The sequence below is a fragment of the Cervus elaphus genome, chromosome 23 (assembly GCF_910594005.1).
Source record: "Cervus elaphus chromosome 23, mCerEla1.1, whole genome shotgun sequence".
Lineage (NCBI taxonomy): Eukaryota > Metazoa > Chordata > Mammalia > Artiodactyla > Cervidae > Cervus > Cervus elaphus.
The window spans coordinates 50872569-50893609 of record NC_057837.1 but is presented as its reverse complement, the minus strand read 5'-3'; the positions used below and the strand labels follow the sequence as shown (position 1 = coordinate 50893609).

The 21041-nt window shown below is 51.1% G+C and overlaps 1 protein-coding gene across 6 annotated transcripts in view; it reads left to right on the top strand.

Annotated features, from left to right (window-relative positions):
- The first annotated feature begins 1198 nt into the window (after positions 1-1198).
- SMOX (spermine oxidase) overlaps positions 1199-21041 on the top strand; it is a 35046-nt gene continuing 15203 nt past the window's right edge. For 5 of the 6 annotated variants that reach the window (XM_043883710.1, XM_043883708.1, XM_043883709.1 and 2 more), the window contains exon 1: positions 1199-1378. The gene's annotated coding sequence lies outside the window, so the exon portion shown is untranslated. Of the gene's footprint in view, positions 1379-4448; positions 4604-21041 lie in introns of all 6 variants that reach the window. The other variant, XM_043883704.1, reaches the window with a different exon arrangement.

Below are 21041 nucleotides of genomic sequence, written 5' to 3'. Positions count from 1 at the left end.
ACACTCCAGGATGTCTGACTCCAGGTGAGTAACCACATTGTCATGGTTATCTGGGTCATTAAGATCTTTCTTGTATAGTTCTTCTGTTCTTGCCACTTCTTCTGTTTCTGTTAGGTTCTTTCTGTTTCTGTCCTTATCGTGTCCATCCTTGCATGGAATGTTTCCTAGATATCTCCAGTTTTCTTGAAGAGATATCTAGTCTTTCCCAGTCTATAGTTTTCCCCTATTTCTTTTCATTTAAGAAGGCCCCTTTATCTCTCCTTGCTATTCAAGGGATACACACAACAATATCTTTGAGATATTTCACAGATACTGAAACCTGCTCCAGGTGGGGGAAGTTAATGATTAATGATGGTATGCTACCCACAAGCATGTAGACCCCAGACCAGTTGGACCTGAAGGTTAATGATGCTGACTCCTACTTACCTCACCACCAGCCCAGCAGAAGAATGTCCAGGAGCTGATCATGCCCTCTTTAAACAATTAATATAAAACTTCTCACTATCTTCCCCAAATTGGGACACATAGTTTTGAGGGCATGACCTAGCTGTGGCCTGCTTTGCCGGCAAAGCACTAAAGCTATCCTTTCCTATTTCACCCAAGACTGTGTCTCTGAGATTTGATTGGCACCAGTGTACAGAGATGCTGAGATTTCCGCACCAGTATTGATGTAAAGTGGCATGGGAGGGGCTGCTGGTGGCTGGGTGCGCAGTGGTGTTGCAGACAATCTGGGGCTAGAGGTAGCCCCTTAGGGAACCACCCCGCTCCCCGCCCCAACTAAGATCCAGTGGCTCTGCGGAAGTGAAGGCAGCTCTGGGAGGAGAGAGAGGCTCCTCTTCCTTTCGACGGCAGGGTTTGGAGTTCTGCGGGTAAACTGAGTCCAGGGGCCTAGCTCTGCTTGTTGCCTGGCAGGCAGCTTGGGCTCCACCTTACGCCCAAGCACAGGGCAGGCTGGGCTGGACTAACTGCTTTTCTTTTGGGGGACAGGTGGGAACGTTAGGTGCCCAGATTGAGGAGGGGACGTTGGAGCTCAGGTGGGGAGCGCTGAATCCCGGTCCCTCTGCAAGAAGGGACACAGAGGTCCTCTGCCAACGCGGCCTCCAGCCTCCCCGCCCCTGGCCAGCCGGGCCCGGGAGGAGCTCGGCGAGTCCCCGCCTAGAGGCGGAGCGGGGGCTGGGCCTGAACGGATTGGGCGGGGTGGGTCGGGGACGCGAGGCTGAACGGGGCCCCACACAGGCCGCGGCGGCTGGCTCGGGCCCCTAAGGTCCCAGCGGCGGCTGGAGGAGGAAGCCAGGCGGCGGAGGAGAAGGGGAGGCGGAGGAGGCCGAGGTGGAGCGCCGCTCGCGGAAAACTCTCTTCCCCGGCTCAGCAGGGAAAGGTACAGCGCGCGCCTGCTCCCCGATCCTCGACCCCCGGCCGCCGGCCCCGTTCGGGCGCAGGCTGGGGCTGAGTCGACCGCGGGAGGGTGAGGGGCCCGCAGCAGCCCCGAGGGCTCGGCCGGTCCGGGGCTCCGGCAGCTAGAGCGGCGGTCGCGCGGGAGGGCGAGGGTATCCGGCGTTCCCGGAGGCTGCCGAGGGCGGTGGGTGCCGCGCCCCTTTGCTCGTGTTGCGGGAGGCGGCGGTCCGATCCGGCGGCGGTGGTTCCCGGGGCAGGGGCTGCGCTGGGGTGGAGGGCAGGCGGGACCCGGGGGCTGCGTGCGGCAGGAGAGCACCCAGTGCGCCCGGCGGGCGTCCTCGGTGGGAGCAGACAAAGCCGGGCGCTGACGCCCCGCGACTGCTGGGGCGACCCAGAGGGTGGGCACTGGGGAGGAAAGAGAAGGCGCCGGGGCGATGGTCGGGACGCTGGAAGAGGCTGGGCCATCCTCCCAAAGGGCGTCCAGGTAGTCTCCTCGCGGGAGGTATGGGGGGAATCCCCCGGACAGAGTGGGGAGCAGCTCTCTCCGAAGAGCCAACTAGGGGCTCACAGGCTGCTGTAGGCTAGGCTCCCTACCTTCTCGGAGAGGGGTAGGGAGTGTTGAGTGCTCAATTTGGGGGAAGGGCTTAGAGATAGAGCTGGTGAGAGGCCTGGGGACCCCCTCGGAGCTTGCACCAGGAAAAGGCATGGCCTGATAAGACAAGCGCTGTAGCTGGCACCTGTGGTGAGCTGTGCCCACAGGTTGGTTGCAGGATCTGCTGGTGGTTGCACATCCCGTGCCAGACCGCGAAGTAGGTGGGTAACTTGTCTGTGTTTGGAGCAGGCAGCAAAACGGCAGGTGTTTAAGGTGGGGTCATTGGAATGGGCATGCATGCATCTGAAAGTGTGTAGTGAAGGACTCACATCTGCATTTTGCATCTTTGCCCCTCCTCCCCTTTCCTCTAGTTAGGTGAGGTCGAAGCATCCCAGTTCCTGCCACAGGCTAATGCCTCCACTAGGATTCCAAGGTAGTCTGCTCCCTGTCCCTCATTCTTCAGTTACCTCTCCTCCTGGATCATTCACAGCAGTACTTCTTAACATGCTTTGGCACCCTACCACTTCCATTTTATGACCCTCCCCCACCTTTTTTTCTTCATCCCTCATTCTCCCCCAGCTACAGATGACCTCACTTCCCTTCACAGCAAAACTTCCCAGAGAGCTGCCTGTACCTATGGTCGCTGTGTTCTTCAGCTCACTTGACCTGGCTTTGGTCCCACCGCTTCATTGAAACTGCCCTAGCAAAGGTCTCCAGTGGTTTACACTCCCCTACAAGCAGATCTTCCTTGACCTCCCTTGGTCTAGATCATTCTTTGCAATGTCCTCTCTTGACTGTTGGTTTTCTTCCTCACACACCCCCTTTCCTCCTACCAAATTACTTGTTTTTAAGGATGACTCCTTCACACAGTTGTAAATGTTGGAGGATCCTGGGCTCTGTTCCTAGCCCCCTCCTTTCTCCTGAGTCCCTTCTATTTACGTTCCCCTCAAGCTCTCATTTTTTTCTTATAATTTTTAAAATCATTAAAATCAAACATTAATTTACTAGCACAAATCTCAAATGTACATCATTTTCATTCTCATAATTTTATGTAGCAAATTTTATCTTCAGTTTCAACTATCTAGCCACAATCTAATGATTTATGATGTTATAGGTATGAAAACTTAATATGGATGAAACAGAATCCTGACTGCACTCCCCAAACATGACCCTCCTCTGGCCTTCCCATCTCAGTAAAGGCCTCATAACCCACCTGCCATCAAAGACAGGAAACTAGGTGGCATCTTTTTTCCTTCTCTCCACAGCTGGTATGACATCAAGTTCTTTTGCCAAATCTATCTCAGGCCTATTCTTCATACTCTTGACTCCATGCTACTGCCCTAGGCTACTGCCCCAGGCCAAGCTACCTTTTCTGTCTTGCCTGAATATTGTAGTAGCTTCTGCCTGCTTTCCCCAAGTCTGCAATTGCCTCCTCAAATCCATTTTAACAGCAATAAGAACAATTTAGAAAAGTATTGAGTAGTCTCTCATTCCTCTAAGACCCTCAATAGCTCCCTTTTGCACTTGGAGTAAAATTTCAAAGCTTTCCCCTCGCCTTTCAGGTCTTCCATGATCTGGTCACTGCTGACCTCTCCTAGGCTAATCCTGACCACTGTCCCCGTTGTATTTTTCTGACAGCTACACCTGAATCACTTCTGCCATTTGAACACCTAAGCTTTTTCCTGCCCTGTGGCCTTTGCCTGTGCTGTTTTCTCTGCCTAGAATGTACTTCCAAGGTTTTCTACGGGACTGGCTCTGCTCCTTCTTATTTTTCAGGTCTTACCTCAAATATGTCTTCCCATCATTCTTTGTAATTCATCATAGCACCTGGTTTACTTTCTTCATTGTGCTTGTCACAGTTCACAACCATTTGTTGCACTTGTCTGTTTACTCTGTGTAGCGTCCTAAGGACTGGCCCACTGTTGCATCTGGAGCATCTAGCAGAGTGCCTGGAATGTAGCCAATACTCAGGAAATCTTCAGCCAGGTGGGAAGGTCAGGCAGTGCCGGAGCCCCCTGTAAATCTCAAGTGATCATAGGACTTTCATTTTCTTTCCTTGAAAGCAGTTGTGCAAATCACTGCAAGAATCTGGGAGGACCAGTGGGAAAAAGGGAAGTAGAGACGGTACAAATGGCTTAAAGGCAGGCCTGTACACGTAGTGGGAGACTGGCTGGATTTGGGGGGTGTGGAGCTGATGTGGATTGCTCTGGGTTGGGGATCAATGATTTCGTTTGCTCCCTTTGGTGGAAATCCAGATTAGGTCAACAGAAGGGTATGTACCTGTGTGCTTGTGTATGTTTTCTAACTCAGGAGATAGAGATGGCCTGGGCAGCCAGGGCTTTATTTCAGGTTACTTTCTTGGGTGATTGCTGGGTACCCAGCCCTGGGGGCAGAGAGTTGAAGGGGAGGAAGAAGCTGAGGTTGGGGGGGGTCCTCTAATCCTTTATCTTCCCACCCACAGCTCTCCTCTTTGCACAGAGGAGCCCAGCTGAGAACTGAGCTGTTTGGCTAGTGCTCTCAGAATGGAGGGCTAGGAGTCAAGGGTCTTCAGATCTGGGAGCGGGAAGCTCAGCCCTAGACAGGGAGACTGGTGATGGACCAAGATAACACTGTGAGGTGAGTGCTACACCTAGAGGCTTGGGGTTCAGATCACAACTGGGTTGGCATGCCTAGGAAAGGCTTTGAGCTGGGATAGAGGGGGCAGAAAAGAGGGTGTCCTGGGTGGGAGAAATTGAGCAGAGGCCAAGAGGCTAGTCCAGGGCTCTGGTATACTCACTGGGTGCCAGGCAGTATTCTAAGGACTGTGCAAATATTAGCTCCTTTCATCCTCTTAACAGCTCTATAAGGTAGGTCTTATTCCCATTTTACAGATTGGAAGACCAAGGCATAGTCATACAGCTCAGTAGTGACAGAGCAAGGATTTGAACTTAGGCAATCTGGCTTCAGAATCCATGCTCTAAGTCACTCTAGTCTGTCACTTCTCTCTTACCTCTCAGATATGCGAGCTGAAGTCTTTTTAACAAGTGTTTTTTTCCTGATTCCCAAAGGTGTTTGGCTTTGGGGCTGGAGAGGTAGGAAAGAAGTCAAACCCTCTAAGGTAGAAGGGGTCCTTACTCAGAGTGGGTGGCTGAGTCTGTCTGTTTCATGTCTCTCCTTTTCTTTTAGGAGGGGCACTGTGCCCAGGCCAAGTAGGGTGTCATGCATAATGTGATTTCGGGGAGCTAAGGAGGACATTTTGTTCTGGTACAAAAACAGCTCCCTGCTTGAGATGCCACCATTAGAATGTCACTTCTTTGATTCAGCATTGCCCCATTGCCCTCTTCATCTGCCTGTGGCGACTCCAGAGAGGTCAGATAGGAGCTCTGCAGATAAACTAGCCTGTTTTGGATTCCATCTAGGATGTTATGAGGTGGAGGTTCAGACTTGGCCTTGGGAAACCTGGATGAGGGTCTAAGTAGGGCTGGGTTGAAGGTGGGAGTAAAACTGGGGGAACAGAGAAATGGGAGCTGAAAAGAGCTTAATCTACTTCAATATTGGCCCTGACCTTACTTCTCTTTGTGTCTGTAAAATGAGAGTCAAGAGACCTTTTTTTCTTTGATCCCCAGAGGCTGTGGAAGCCAGGAACTCCTTGAGGTCCATGCTTGAATACCTTCTTGCAGACCCAGGGTAAAGGAGCGAGGACTTCCCATGGGATGCCAGCCTGTAGGAACTGGGCCAGAAAGGAGGGGGTGGGCAGGAGGGTGTGGCAGCCTTGTCTTTTGAGGCTTTCCTGTTTGGTCATGAGGATGCCTCGGGGCAGGTGACTTGGCCTTCCAGGGGCCTGGCTAAAAGGCAGAAAAAAGGTTTGCTGACCACACAGGGATGGAGTCTCCTTGCTCCACATTCTGACCCCAGGTTTTAAGGGATCTGCTTATCTATCTCAGCAGACCTCCCAGTCCCCGAGGAAAAGAGGGAGATTCGGTGGTGTTCTCTTCTGCATTTTCCACCTTGCTGCTGGAAGCTCATTAAGCCCATGTTTCTGAGGAGTGCTTCTTCTCAGAAGTATACAATGGGCTTGTCCACCCTGCCTGAGTCCTTGTCTGCTGAGTTGAGGTGAAGACAGGCTAGAGCTGAGGGTGGACTTCCCAATAACTGGCACTGGGCCTTGTTATCTGGAATTGGCACCTGACATCTTCTGTGCCCCATCCTGGTGCTTGGAGCCACTGGGAACACAGCTCAGGGTCCTCGCTAATCAGGAAATAATAGTGAGCCACGCCAGTTGCGATATTGTAGAACGTGGTTCAGAACAGCTTCTTGGAGGAGGTGGTGCTTTAAGGGGGCTCTGAAGTCCTGGGTGGCTTTGGTGGAGGAGGTTGAGAACCACCTCCTCAGGAGGAGGAACCCCACAGGAGGGGGTGGTTTTCCTGAGGTGGAGTGGGAGCCCAAGCCTGGACAAGTCAGCTGAAGCATTGATTGCCAAGCCACTGAGTCTAGACTTGATTCACCAGGCCCCCAAGGAGCCGTCGAAGCTTGCCATGGGTGCAAGGACTTGATTACATCAGTGGTCTATAAAAGTATTTCTCAAACTCTAGCATACATGTGTGTCATCTGGGCAGCTTGTTAATAATATTCAGGTTCCATTTCAGCAGGTCTGGGATGGGGCCCGAGACTCTGCATTTCTAACAAGCTCCTGGGTGGTGTGATGCTGCTGGCTTATGGGTTATCTTTGTGTAGTGAGGGTTGAGACTGGGGACTTCGGGCCAGGCAGATGCAGGGATGGGCAATGATCAGGTGAGACCTGAAACAGGTAAAGGAGACTGTCTTGGCTCCTGTGGACCGTGTTGGGGGTGGTGTAGAGACTACTTGTATGAGGGCAGGGCAGAGGGGAGTTATGAAGAAGGTATGGGATGGAGGGGCTACTCTGTTGGGAGGTGGGGCCAAGTGAGGGGCTTCTGGGGACTTGGGTCTCAGGTTGGGAACACAAGCCTGATTTCTAGGTTGCCAGACTTTGAGGAGCTCCCCAAACCATGAGAAAGTATCTTAGGTGACTGCCCCAGGGCAAGATGACATGCGGGTAGCATGTAGGGCATCTTATCTCTCCTCACAGCCAAGCCGGCCTATGGTTAGCCAATCTGGGGTGAGCACCCTTCCTCCAGCCAGGGTGTGGCCAAGGAGATTAGGGGAACAGCTGACTCCAGCCCTAGACATGCCATCTTCTCCTCAAAGCCCCGAAAGTCTCCCCAGCTGCTGAGCCATCATCCCCCAGCAAGTAACCCTTATCCCCGCCTGGCCTGCGTGAGTTCTTGTAGCTGCCCTGATGGTTGCATGAGTTGCTGTTGGGCCACGTGGGAGTGGGGAGGCCTGAATGCTTCTCTCTGCTCTGCCCCTGGCTGGGTCACTACACACAAGTGTCTGCTCTGCTTTGAGGCCTCAGTTTCCTGTAAATTGAGGGATTCAGTCCCCTCCCTGGGGAGCAGTGGGGAGAGTTGCAGGGTTTATTGAGTGGAACACTGCATCTTTCCAGAATGGCAGCTTAATACATTTCAATCCTGGATTACTATGGAAACTCATGTGCTAATGATGGAGTAGAGTGAGTGATTTGCCTAGAAGAGCTATCCAGCTTGATTTGGGGGAATCTCCCAAGACCCCTTGTTCTCTGAGCTGTGCATAGCCTGAAGGGTAGTATCTGAGGCCACTGGTCAAATGAGGTCCCTCTAGACCCTAGCAGAAGTGTAGGCACTCACCTTACCCAAAGGAAGGTAGGAAGAGCAGACTCTAAAGACACTGGTTCTGCTGCCCTGGGCAGTTCCAAGAGGGGCTTTCAGGCTGAGCTCCCAAAATGTCACTCATAACTCCTAAAAGGGGACCCTGTGCTCCCCTCCTTGATTCCTACCCGTGTGCTCCCTGCTGTGAAGGCTGTCCTGAAGGGGTGGACTGTTGCTGTTTAGTCGTTGTGTCTAACTCTTTGTGACCCCATGGACTGCAGCCCGCCAGGCTCCTCAGTCCATGGGATTTCCTAGGCAAGAATACTGGAGTGGGTTGCCGTTTCCTTCTCCTGTGGATCGAACCTGCATCTCCTGCTTTGGCAGGTTGATTCTTTACTGCTGAGCCATCAGGGAAGCCTGAGGGGATGGGAGGAGGAAGTGTTTCTCAAAGACTGTTCTGAGAAGCCTCAAGGTTTCAGGGGACAAACAAGGGAAGAAACTGGAAAAGCCACTCCACAACTCTGTGGGAGACTCAGAATGCGTTTAAAAGACTCTGACAAGTCCTGTAGAAAAGAAACTGGTATTTCCTAAACTGATTTGATCATACAAAGAAAAGTTTTTGAAGACATCCTAATAATGACTAACTGACCAATAAAACACCTGGTGGGAAGGGCTGATGTGGGAGGATGTTGTTGCATGAGAGACTATAAACATGGGTGACAGGTGGGCCCAGAAGTGCCAGGGAGGGGAGGTAGGATGGAGCAATAGCTTCCTGGCAGAGGTGGACTTGGTGGTTTGGGTTCAGTTTGGACAGTCAGTGGAAGAAAAAGGCGCTGTAGAGGGAGGGATGGCCAGGAGGAGACTGGGACCCAGAACGAGTCCTTGGTTCTAGGACTCGGGTTCTAGGACACTTTGCTTCACTTGGTGGGTGGGCAAGGGACCCAACAGTAGCCAGGCCTGAGTCTTAGGGGTTCTGGGAGGGCCTCCTACCCCATCATTCCCTGCCGTCTTCTTGCACTACAAGTTCTCTCCTATCCTTTCATCTCAGAGAGTGGGACTGTGATCCCTGGACAAGAAGCTAAAACCTCGCTATGCCTTGGTCTCATTGGTACTGTGAGGATAATGCTATCTCCCTCATAGGGTTGTGTGACACCCAGATTTTTGTTGCCTGCTCTTAATGTGATTGACATGGCTGCAGGCAGTGTCTCCAGGAGGATCCTGGGGAAGCGACTGTCAGAGATTTGAAAGGTACAAAGGTCAGGAGAGAGCCTTGATAAGGCCCACTTGGGGTCTCATTGTTAAGATGGCTCATTATGTTGACCTTGCAAACAAAGAATAAAATCACAGCGATCCTTGAGATGACCAAATTGCCCAAATGACATTCTGTTTTCTCACTTGCCTACCTTCTGCTACGAGACCACCAGATTCCAGACCTCTGGCTACGTGACCACAGGACTCAACTACAGGCTAAAAATTAACCATCCCTTCAGAGAATTTTTCATTGGTGGGGTATAAGAAAGACCCTGTCAGAAAGGGAGGACGCTGGTTCTCCTTAAGGGCCAGTCACCCTCTCGTTTCATTCTAATAAATTTCCCTTTTCTTGCCTGACAGCCCGGCTTGCTCTCTTTTTCTTTGCACTCACCTTGAGGCTCGGGGTGGGGTCTTGATTAGAACAGAAGAGTGATCTGGAAGGGTGAGAGAAAGAGTGAGTGAGGACTGGCTTTCTGGAGGAGCGGCTAGCAGGGTGGGGAGATCTGGGCAGAAGGCGGAGGTTTCACATGCCCTGTGGGCCAGGTCTGGGTGTGGGAGTCTTGGGGTCCAGTGGGTGGGGTCCAGTGGGTGTGCAGAAGACAAGGGGCCTGAGGGCAGGGAAGAGGTGTCAGGGACCTGTCTTCATTCCTTAGGCCACTGGGAACTGTTGAAGGTTTTTGGGCAGAGCAGTGGTTTGATCAGAACAGTGTTTGAGTGAGAAAGGTGGCTGGGTGTGATGGTGGGTTAGGAGTACAGGACTCCCCTTTGGGCTTCCAAAGAGAATTGCTGCGCCCTTTCATGTCTCAAGCATGGGGCCAGGAGTGAGTGAACTGCTCATATGACTTAGGTTATCAGAGCTCTGAGTCATTTTCCCAAAAGGTTAAGAATCTCACTTTTGTCACCTTCCTGGAAGGGGAGTCTAAAGTGTAGGACAGGGAGAATCCCTGGGCTGGGAGAGGAGGTCAGTGAGGTCACCCTGCCTTGCCCCTTGCCACACCTCATTTCCTCTGAGGTGTGAAGACCCTGTTCAGCAGCTCAGGTGGAGGTGATGGAGTAGGGCATTTCAAACAACGATCCAGAAATTGCCGTAACAGTGCATGTGGGTAAGAGCCCTATGTGCTGACGACAGCCCTCAGGGAGGCCCTGGGTGCTCCGTGAGCTTTCTTACCCAGTTCAGCTGCACTCTCTTCTTCCTTTGCCCCTGGTTCTTTCTTCTTCAAATAGGTAGGAACCCAAGGTTTCTCCTGCTCTCTAAATCAGGAGTCAGTAGGAAGGGATGAAGAAAAACATTTGGATTCAGCCAAACCAGGGTGGCTTAGCTGTGTTGGGGCAGGTAAATTCAGTACCCCTGCCTCTCAGTCTAGATTCCATTTTTTTTTTTTTTTAATTAATTATTTTTGGTTGTGCTGGGTCTTCACTGCTGCGTGGCCTTTTCTCTAGCTGTGGTGACTGGGTGCTAGTCTGTAATTGTGGTGCCTGGGCTTCTCATTGTGGTGGCTTCTCTTGTTGGAGCAAGGGCTTTAGGCATGCAGGCGTCAGTAGTTGCGGCTCTTGGGCTCTAGAGCACAGGCTCAGAAGTTGTGGCATTCGGGCTTAGTTGCCCTGTGGTATGTAGGATCTTCCCAGACTAGGGATTGAACCCATGTCTCCTGCATTGGCAGATAGATTCTTTACCAATGAGCCACAAGAGAGGCCAGTCCAGATTCCTTTTATTGTCTAGCTGCTTCTTGGGGGAGGGTGTTAAGGAAGGTGTGATTTAAGACTGAGAAAAGTAGCACTTGGAAATGGGTTGTAATTTATTAGGAAACAGAACAAAGAATCCAGCCACCTTCTGCAGCCTTGTCCGAGGCCCTGATGGACACATAATTCCTCTCCTTCTGGTGCATGGGGCATGAGCTATTTCCCAAACATGGGAATGGTGTCAGTGCCAGCAAGTGGCATGACTGGCTCTCAAATCTGGGTTCTAGGACATTGGTTTGATGCCCTTTTCTCAAGTCACAGACCCCTCAGAGCCTGCCTCCACACCTTCAACCATGCCTTCCTACCCACAACCAGACCTCTTCCCCAGGCCAGTCCAGCCCAGCAGGCGCCCCCCACCCCCACCTCCCCAAACTACTGACTCCAGGGAGAGAGGACTGATGGATGCTCTGAGTGGACAGGCAAATAGCTAGACCTTAAGTCAACAAAGTAGGAGACATGCAGGACCACCAGTGGGCAAATGTTCATAGGAAAGATTTTTAAGTGAGGTCTTTAAATGTTGAATGCACATATCTCTTACTTTCTTCTGTTTTGGAAAATTAAAAAAAATCATATACAATTAGTGCAAAATTTTGAGTTAATCTGAGAAAGTAACTCAAGAAAAGATGATGAATTTGATTTTCATTCTCTGGCTTTAAGAAAGAGTAAAATCTGAGCCTTAATATCTTAGTATATTCTGGATTGCCTTATGTCAGATGACAGGTTGTGGAACCTCTCTGAAACTCACTCAGTTTTGTCCTCTGTAGAAGGGTGATATTGACATGATTAACCTAAACATTCCATGTGAAAAGCTTAGCATTGCCCTCTGTACCTCAGACATACTCAGTGAAAAATAGTGGTAACAGTGATGATAGAATTATAAGAACAGACTTTTCTCTATTCTAAACGCTGGTGAGTTTTTTAATTTGTCTTTGAACTCAACAAAAGAACTTGAAGAATATGTTATTGTCTAAGCTCAGTGTTTTAACTCTGTAGGTGTTTTATGGATTAAATCATGGGGCCCACATATGCATTTTGAAATGAATACCATTGGCTTTTCTGACTTGGTTCCAGCTCTTTCTGAGGCCGGCAGGTGATAGCAGGGGAGGAGGGTGGTGGTGTTCTGCTTCAGGGTTGAACTTTATGAAGAGCTCTTTACTGGGTGATCCTGTATAAGGAGAGCACAGTTAAACTACCTTGGAGTTACCAGGAGAGGAAAATCTTGGGCCACAGAGAAGAGGTGACTGTTTAGAGGGAATTATCATTTAGCTGCTCTTAGAATTTTATTTTGTGCTACCAAAATCACCATCCTTGTCACTGTTTATGGAGGGTAAAACCAAGGGCAAAGGGCTGTGGTCTGGCAAGCCTTAAGTCAGTCCCCATGGGACCCACAGCCCACCTGACTAATGCCTTGGCCAGGAGGCAAGTGGCCTCTGGGCAGCAAGTTTTGGCAGTGTAGCTAGGGTAAACTGCTGGGCTGGGGACACCTCCTGCTAGCCCTGGGTGCCTGGTACAGTTTGTACAGTGTCATTGTGTGGGTAGGGGTAAGGCAGAAATGCCAGATCGAGGACTGTCCTCAGGCCTGATGCCCCGGGAGGCTGACCGAGGGCCTGAGAGGTGGGCAAGTTCGGGGTAGAGAGCTGAGCTGGGCATTGACAAGCCTGCTTTGCCCTTCACTCTGTCTGGGTGGCCTCCATCACACCTGTGAATCTTTCTGAGCCTGTTTCCTCATCTTTTAAATGGGCACCAGGGTGTTTGGGAGGATTAAATGATGCCATGAATGGAAAGTGCCCAGCACAGGGCCAGGCACACAAAGGGCTCAATAAAGAGAGATTTACTCTGGGGTTTATTTAGTAACTGGACTGTGGAGGGATGTTTTCTTCATGATTAGGCATGCCACCTGTGCTCTGTGATAAACCATGTTGTATTTGGGGGGTGGTGAGCATTAAAGAGGGAGCTTTGCAGGAAGGGAGTTTAGAATGAAGGGGAGCCTCTTCCTGCAAATGCTGCCTGAACCAACAAAAGCCTTGGATAGCCCAACTATGCCATTAGGAGCCTGAGTCCTGGGCTGAGTAGAATGGGGACCCCACCCGTGGCTCCAGAGCCTCTCCTGGAGAGGAAAATCTTTCCTTGAGAGAGCCATGGGTGGGGTCCCCACTCTACTTAAGAGCCCCCCCACCCCCCGGGGTTGGAGGTGAAGCACAGATCGGCTTTGTGCAGAGTCACGAGGGGCAGGCAAGGGGGGAACCGCGCCTGGCTGAGCTGTCTCACAAGCCTCAGCTCTTGTCAGTGATTTTGAAAGAGTCAGCGGAAACTGCTGACTGTGCTGTCTTCCTTCCCTCCAGAACTGTGAGGCTGCGGCTCCTGGCAGGGAGAGGGGAGAAGTCCTGCTGGGAGGCTACCTCTTTGTCTGCCAGCTCACACCTCCCTGGCCTCAAGTGCCCCATCTTCTGAATGGGAGGATCTCCATGTGGGGACACTAGCTCAGGTCTGGGGCTGGTTAAGGCCATGCTTGCAGGTGATGCCCTATGCAGTGGGGCTGGGAGAGGGGCCCTAGGCTGTGTGTTTGGGGGCAGGCTCAGCCCGGCGATGGGAGGTGGCCCGGAGAAGCATTCCTAACTCTCCTGAAGTCCCAAGGAGAGAAGACCTGGGTTCTGGAATCAGGCCACCAGGGCCCTTCTCCTGCCTGTGGGTCCCTGAACCAATTTTTGTCTTTCCAGCTTCACAGGCTTGTTGTGAGGGGGAAAGGAGACGACCAGTTGACAGAGAACTTGTAAGGGTTGGTCCTGGTGTCATGACTGGCCACCCAAGTCATCCTGACCCCATCCTTGCTCTTACTTCCACATTCCTTCACTCAGCAAATCCCTAGGAGGTCACCACAACACTTGTAGGCTCTGGTCCCCTCTTGCCTCCCACTCCCTCTGCTCTGGTGCCACTCTGTCCGAGAGGCTTCCCTGACCTCCCCAACAGAGCAGCTGCCTCTCCCTTTATCTGCTTTGCCTTGTGGCACCTGTCACCCCTGGTGACTCAGACAGTAAAGAATCTGCCTGCCAATGCAGGTGATGTGGGTTCGATGCCTAGGTTGGGAAGATTCCCCTGGAGAAGGAAGTGGCAACCCATTCCAGTATTCTTACCTGCAAAGTCCCATGGGCAGAGAAGCCTGATTGACTACAGTCCATGGGGTCTCAGAGAGTTGAACATGACTGAGCGAATAACACACATTCAGACACACACACACACGCACGCAGGCACACACATGCACACACACACACACATACACCTGTCACCCCAATCCTTGATGGGGAGGCATCTGGCTGTTTCTGTATCTTGAGAGCCTGTCACAGAGTAGCACTCACTCAACTTTATTGTTGTTGTTAAATACACAAAAAATTTATCATTTTATCCATTTTTGAGCATACAGCTCAGTGGTATTAAATATATTCACATTGTTGTGCTATCATCACCACTATCCATCTTCAGAACTATTTTTCATTTTTCAAAACTGAAATTCAGTACCCTTTAAACACTAACCCCGTTTTTCCCCACTCCCCTGTCCCTGACAACTCCCATTGTACTTTCTGTCTCTGTGAATTTGACTATTCTTCGTACCTCATATAAGTGGAATCATACAGTGTTTGTTCTTTTGGGACTGATTTATTTCACTTAGCATCATGTCTTCAAGGTTCATCCATGTTGTTGCATGTGTTAGAATTTCCTTCCTTTTCAAGGATGAATAACATTCCATTATATGCATGTACCACATTTTGTTTATTCATCCATTGATAGATGCTTGAGTGGATTCCATCTTTTGGCTATTGTGAATAATGCTGCGATGAAGGAGGGGGAAGCTGCATCTTGAGGGAAGCAAAACATATATCCCTCCAAGAACTTGAGTCGGAGCCCAAGATCCATTAGAGAACAGAACAGATGTGATGGCCATTTTGCAGATGAGAAAACAGAGTCTTCCCTGGGTCACTAAGTGTTAGACCTCATCCTTGCACTTTGGGTCCTCTCTGAGGGTTTTTCCTGTGAACCATGGTTTCCATGAAAACCATGGTGCTAAAGGTAGTCCCAAAGGAGGAAACTATTTAGCAAGCTGAGTCATCAAGGGAAACATAAAAGTGTGTGTGTATATGTGTGTGTGTGGGGGCGGGGAGGGTTGGGGAAAGACAAAAGAGGATGAGAAGGTAAAGAAAAGGTGTCTTCCTGGGGTTCCCTAAGGGCCATGGTGACTTGGGTGGCTCAGAACAGGCCTGATACGGTCTCGAGGCTGATTTTCTCTCTCCAGATTCAGCCCTTCCCAGGGTACTGAGGGACTATGAGTACCATCTCCCATCAGCCCTCCCCTGCCTATGGCCTGATTGATGTCACCAAGGGCAGTCTCACACCAGTGTAGTCACTGGCATAGTAATCAGCTCTGTGGTCTCTTATACTTCTGGAGTTAATGGCTTCCTAGAGGGGTGGTTAGAGTTGGGGTGTCAGGTCCTGCTCAGAGGGAGGGAATCCAGGCCATGAAGTCTCATCCTAAGGGTGAGCTAAAGGGAACCACAGTGAAACCTGTGCCTTTAGGACCTTGCTGGGGACATAGGACACCAGCTAATAGGGTCTGGGGTCCCAGCTGGCCTCATTCAAGGTACGGGTTGTGGATGTTGGCAGTTTGATCGCTAGTAGTTTGATGTCAGAGCATGATCCACTCACTTTTGCTAAAGGTGGGCGGGATCTCTAGGATGGATACCCTGGTTCCACTGCCAGCTGAGCTTTATGCCCATCAGAAGGACCCTGCCCCTTCTCTGACTTCTCCCCTTCCTTTTTTCCCCTCCTCCACCCCTTCTCAGGTAGTCCCCGGTTTCTGTCTCTGCAGGCAGCTATAAGCTGGGTTCCTGAAACAATTCACGTAGTCTATCCCACCTTGCAGAGCATCAAGGGAAATATAAACTAGCCAGAGGACTCACCTCCCCAGGAATGCCTTCCCGTCCTGCCCACCACTGCCTTCGTGGGTCACGCCTTTGGCTCTGACAACCCCCCAGACACTGAGTTTAGGGCTGTCTTTTCTCCATGCAGGGCAGGCTCCCTACTTCTCTTCTGAAAAACGCTTACAAAGCCTTTTAAAATTGTGCTTTTAGGGACTTTACACATGTGGTTACAGGGAAGAGATGTGGGTAATAAAGACATTATGCTTGGAGAAAAGTCTAAGTGCCAAGAAGGAAGATGGGGCCCCTAAAGCCCCTTCCCCATCTTGGCCTGTGAGGGCCAGAGAACACTGCTGGCGGGAGGGCTCTGCAGAATGCAGCCCACATGCTTTGTCCCTTTCATTGATTGAGCTTGCAGTTGGCAAATGGCCACCGTATCTGATACCTACTCCCCACTCACTCCCTGGCAAGACTGGTGGGATAGTCAGGCTGAATCAAGGTTGGGGGGTCGGTCATACACAGGCTGTGGGATAGTCTGGTTGATGCCAAGGCTAAGGTCCACTGATATTAGGGTTGGGGCCAAGATTGACGCTGGAGTCTAAGCTCAGATGAAGACAGGTTCTTCTACACATGAAACAGAGCTCTGGGCCCTAGAAGAGGTGGCTCCCTCTTCTGTACCAGTCTCTGTGGGGATCATCCTCCCTTCCCCTCCCTCTCTGAGGTGACCCTGGCAGGTGGCCCCGTCTTTTTTCTGTGCTGTCATTGAATTCTCCCAGCAGTCCCACCGGGTAGCTGTATCTATCCCCATTTTACAGAAGGGAAACTTAAAGACGGAAGGAGGCAGGCATTTACACATCAGATGGGGCTTCGATAAATATGTCCAGAAGAGGGGGTACAGGTGCTATGCCTTTGGGGTGAGTTCAGAGGTATTTGGAGGTGAGACCCAGAGAAGGGAAGACACTAGTCTGGGGTCACTGCCAAGAGAGACTGAGCTGGGGCCTGAATCCAGGTCTCTGGGTTCCCAGGCCAGTGTTCTCCCCCTTCCCCCTGTCTCTTCTTGGGTCACAGACTGCTCTTGCCTTGTCCCCACATTTACCCACCCCAGCCTACCTTCCGTGACTGGCCAGGCCTGGCTCAGCAATCCTACTTTTTTCACTTCCTGCCTGGCTAGCCTGGGTGAGGAGGGCTGGAGAGGGTCTGGCTAGGAGGAGTTCAGGCTCAGTCCTTCCCTGGGGTTGAGGGTGGGAGGAGCCTCATGGGCAGACACAGAGCCCCATTGTCAGGGCCGCTGTGCAAAGCAGCTGGTCTGGGATTTCTGGGCGTTTTTTACATTTGAAGAATAATTGCATTGTCTAGGGGGCCCTTGAGACTCCAAATCCCTCCCCAGACCTGTCAGGCAGTCCAGAGAGATTCCTCAGGACCAGTATCCCAGCTTTCCTCCCCCTCCCTCCCTCCCTCCTGTGAGGAGCCTGAGGCAGAGAGGGGTTCCTTCAGAGAAACTGAGGTAGGGTTGCTTCCCCAGGGTACTAGGAGTATCTGTTGGGAGGAGACCCGTTTAAGTTCCTGAGTTTGCTTGAGGAAGGTGCAAGTGGCCCCCAAAGCTCTGGACAGAGCTCACATGAGCAAGCATGTGGCGTAGAGAAGGCTGCTTATTGGAAGGGTAGGCCCATTTTGGAGTGCTTCAGCTGTTGGGAGTCTGGACGCTAAAGGTGACAGGGGGTGAGCCAGGTGGGCTAACTGCTTTGGTCATACAGTTGTCTGGGATATGGTCATTCATCCTGGGGTGACCCTGAGAAAAGGACAGGGAGACAGACCATTTGGGAGCCTGAGCCTTAATTCAGAAGGGAGCCAAGGATAGGTAGACTTTTCTTTTGTTTCATTGTTTCTTCTGAGAGACAATTCTGGAAGGGTGAGGGGCTCCTAGGAGGCTGGTCCCTTGTGGCATTGTTTTTGTTACAGTGGTCACTATTAGGGAGGGAATTAGCCTGATAGGCTGAAGTGGGCTCCAACACTGCGGGGGGATGGGGCGTCCTGCACCAACCTGGGTCGTTGATACTCCTTGTGCTTCACTCCCAGGGCTTGAGGAAGGGGTCACCAGTCTAGTCTGGGACCTCAGCCCTGCTCAGTGATTGTGGAACTGCAGCCTCACTGGAGTAATAGGCAGCAGGATTTCCTGGGGGTGAGATGCTCATGCTCTGGGAACAGGCTGGGGTTGGGTGGTGATGGCTGCAAAGAACTCTCATTTCCAAGATGTCTGTTGCTTCAGGAAACACCAGGGGAGCAGGCCTTGCTGATGGTTCAGTCAGCACAGAGTTGTGCAGTTACACAGTTGCACAAACTCTGTATCCTTCACAAGGCTGTACATGTGTTCAGAGAACCCAGAGCCCCCTTCTCTAATGTGTGGGGAGGAGTGTTTTCCATAGGCCTTCAGAGAGGCTAGGCTGGGGATACCTGAGTCTTTGGTGAAGCTGGAGTACGTGTGTGTATATGTTTGGAGCGGGGAGGGAGTGTGTGTGAGTGAAAACTGAAACCGGAAAGAACAGCTGGGTTCAGAGGGGTCAAGGGCTGACATGCTGAGGCCTTCCCCATAGAAGTACATAGTAGATGTTCATGAATTGTTAGATTTTTATCCCTGGCTATGCTTGTCTTGGTTGGATGGCATCACCAACTCAATGGAATGAGCTTGGGCGAACTCTGGGAGATAGTGAGGGACAGGGATGCCGGGTGTGCTGCTGTCCAACGGGGTCACAAAGAGTTGGACACAACTTAGCGACTGAACAACATGCTGTCTTTAAAGGATGGAACTTGGAATAGGTCCAACAATTCTCCAGGAGTGTGGTTCAGTCGGAGGAGGCAGGCAGGCAGGCACCTGGGGAACAGTGATATGGGGTGTGGGGTTGACAAGACTTGACCTGAGGGGTGAGGGCAGAACTTCTCCTTAGGATGTTTTTGAGCCTTGTGAGTGCTCTGGCCCTTCAGTGGTTTTACTGTGGTTGAGAAAGCATAAGGAGATGCATGGTGTCCCCAATTCAGTTCTGGGCTCAGCAAATTTAGATGTTGGAGGCCAGGACTAAAACATGTTTTTAGTATCTGGCAATTAGGAAATTCTTCTTGGCGGGTTGGATAGGACTATCTCTTTTACTTTTTAAATTTCTTGGAGGGTAAATTTCTGAGGGTGACAAAATGAAACTGGTGAGTATGTTGAGAGAGGGCGGGTGGGAAAGTGCCAGTGGACATATGCTCGGTGGCTGGTGCCCATTCTTGGCACCTGGCCTCCTGGCCTTCACTCATCCTTCTTTGGTGACCCTGCCACGGGACAGGGCCCTTCTTCCCTTTATTCTCTCTTCTGTCTGCTTTCCAGTTTGGCTACTTGGGTGGGTTCAGTTGGGGCAGTGTTGGCTCTGGCCTGCAGGGGGAGGTGGTGGCCTGCAGGCCAGAGAAAATGGGAGTGAGGGTAGGAGGGGGTGGGGGTTGGGTGGGGAGGCAGTGAGGCATCTGGATATCTTGAACGGGAGTGGACCTAATTTCTTGAAGCGACTAGGCATGGCCTGCCTGGGGACATGGGGGCCCTACCCTCCTACCCCTGTTTTGCCTTGGAAACAGGAGCCAGAAGGCAAGAGTCTTTCGCCCTGTCCCTGCTCCTTCCCCGCCTCCTCCTCCCCCTCCCCCTCCCTGCCTGGCTGAGCCAGCACTTTTTTCTTCTCTCCTTTATCTGCTCCAAAAGTACAGGGTGTTCTGTTTCTCCTATGCATACAGATCAAGGAAGGGGATGTTATTTATTTATTTATTTACTGAAGGCAAGAGAAGGAGAGGCAAGCACCAAGGAGCGTTAAGTGATTTTTCTTCCCCAGTAAGGCATTTTCTCATAAAATTAAAAAATTTCAAAGGAAGAGATGGCATAAACCAACAGAAAACAAATGTGCTCCCTCCCAATCTGAGATAACAGAGGGTCCAAAAGTCCAGTTCAGCATTTACCTGAGGGCCGAGCACACAGTAGGTGTTGCTACGTATAGTTTCCTCTCTTCCCTTCAGTTTGGATCCCGGGGTAGACTGACTCTATGGGAGGATGGAGATGCCTCATTTTGCCATCTATGGACAGTGCTTGTGGCGTCTCTGGCTTAAGGGCCCCAGGGGTTGATAGGCCCATCTGGGACAAGGCTTGTGGAGACAGAGAACTAGAGTTAGCAGTGAGGGCCAGTGGAATAGGTGACCGATATGACCCCTGTTTACCTGTTTCCACCATGACTTCACTATAGCTCAGATGGTAAAGAATCTGCCTGTTATGCAGAATACCTGGGTTTGATTCCTGGGTTGGGAAGCTAAGGAATGGCAACCCACTCTAGTATTCTTGCCTGAAGAATTCCATGGACAGAGGAGCCTGACGGGCTACAGTCCATGGGGTCACAAAGAGTCAGACACAACTAAGCAACTAACACACATACCACGGTACCCTATGTATGATGTCTCTTTAAGTTGAAGGTCTCTGGTATGTTGGGAACTTGGGGTCCTTTCTGGGTTCATCTTAAAGGCAAACTGCCTGCCCATATTTCCCACAATCCATTCCTGAAGCCTATACCAAAGGCAGTCTTTTAAAAATTTAGTTATTATCAATTTTCTAGTTTTTGTATTAGATGATGAGTTCTTAGATGCTTATTTTAAAATAAGTAAATACAGACAAGCAAAATAAATAAATAAATAAATATCTTAAAAAAAATTTCGCTACAGAACTTTACAAATGATTTTCCTGGACAAGGCTCTTAAAAATGCTGACAATCTCTAGACATCCATATAAGGCCTTATTTAACTGTCATAATAATGTAGGTTAGGACAAGCTGGACCACTTGAGAGAGAAAGAAATGGAGATTGGAAAGCCAGGAAGTTTAGGTATCCCCCACCCCAATGTGCTGCCCCAAGCGTTTCTTCCCTCCACACGCCTCCCAAGGCTGAAGTTATCCTGCTCCTCCACGTTTTCAGAGGTGGTGCTCCAGGGAGCCAAGGAGTTCTGCCCTGAGACCTTAGGGACTTGAAGGAGTAGAGAGATCCCGTTTCATCCCAGTTACACCTTGGTCTCCCCAGGAGCTTTTTGAGAAGGGGTTCCATCTGTAAGGTCTGAGAACCACTGCAGTAATCCCACCCCTTTACAGCGTTAAAGTGGTTGTTTTGGGGGGAGCAGCCTCAGGTTGGGGGTGGGGCTGGAGACGCCCAGGCAGAGCCCCCCAGGCTTGGAGAACTGGGGCCTGGGGCAGGGTGGGCAGTCCCCATACTCGCAGAGCATAGCAGGGTGCTCAGTGTTTACAGGTTTACGCAGGTGCTCCCTGCGTGTTTACAAACCTGATGTAGAACACACTTCTTGCCTGCGCCGCGGGGCGGACTCTTCCTCTCGGTCGGCCGCCGGTACCGGCAGCCACACCCTCACCTCTAATTTTAGTCCTCCCAAGGAGAACCTGGGGAGGAAGCGGAGGGAGGCAGAGG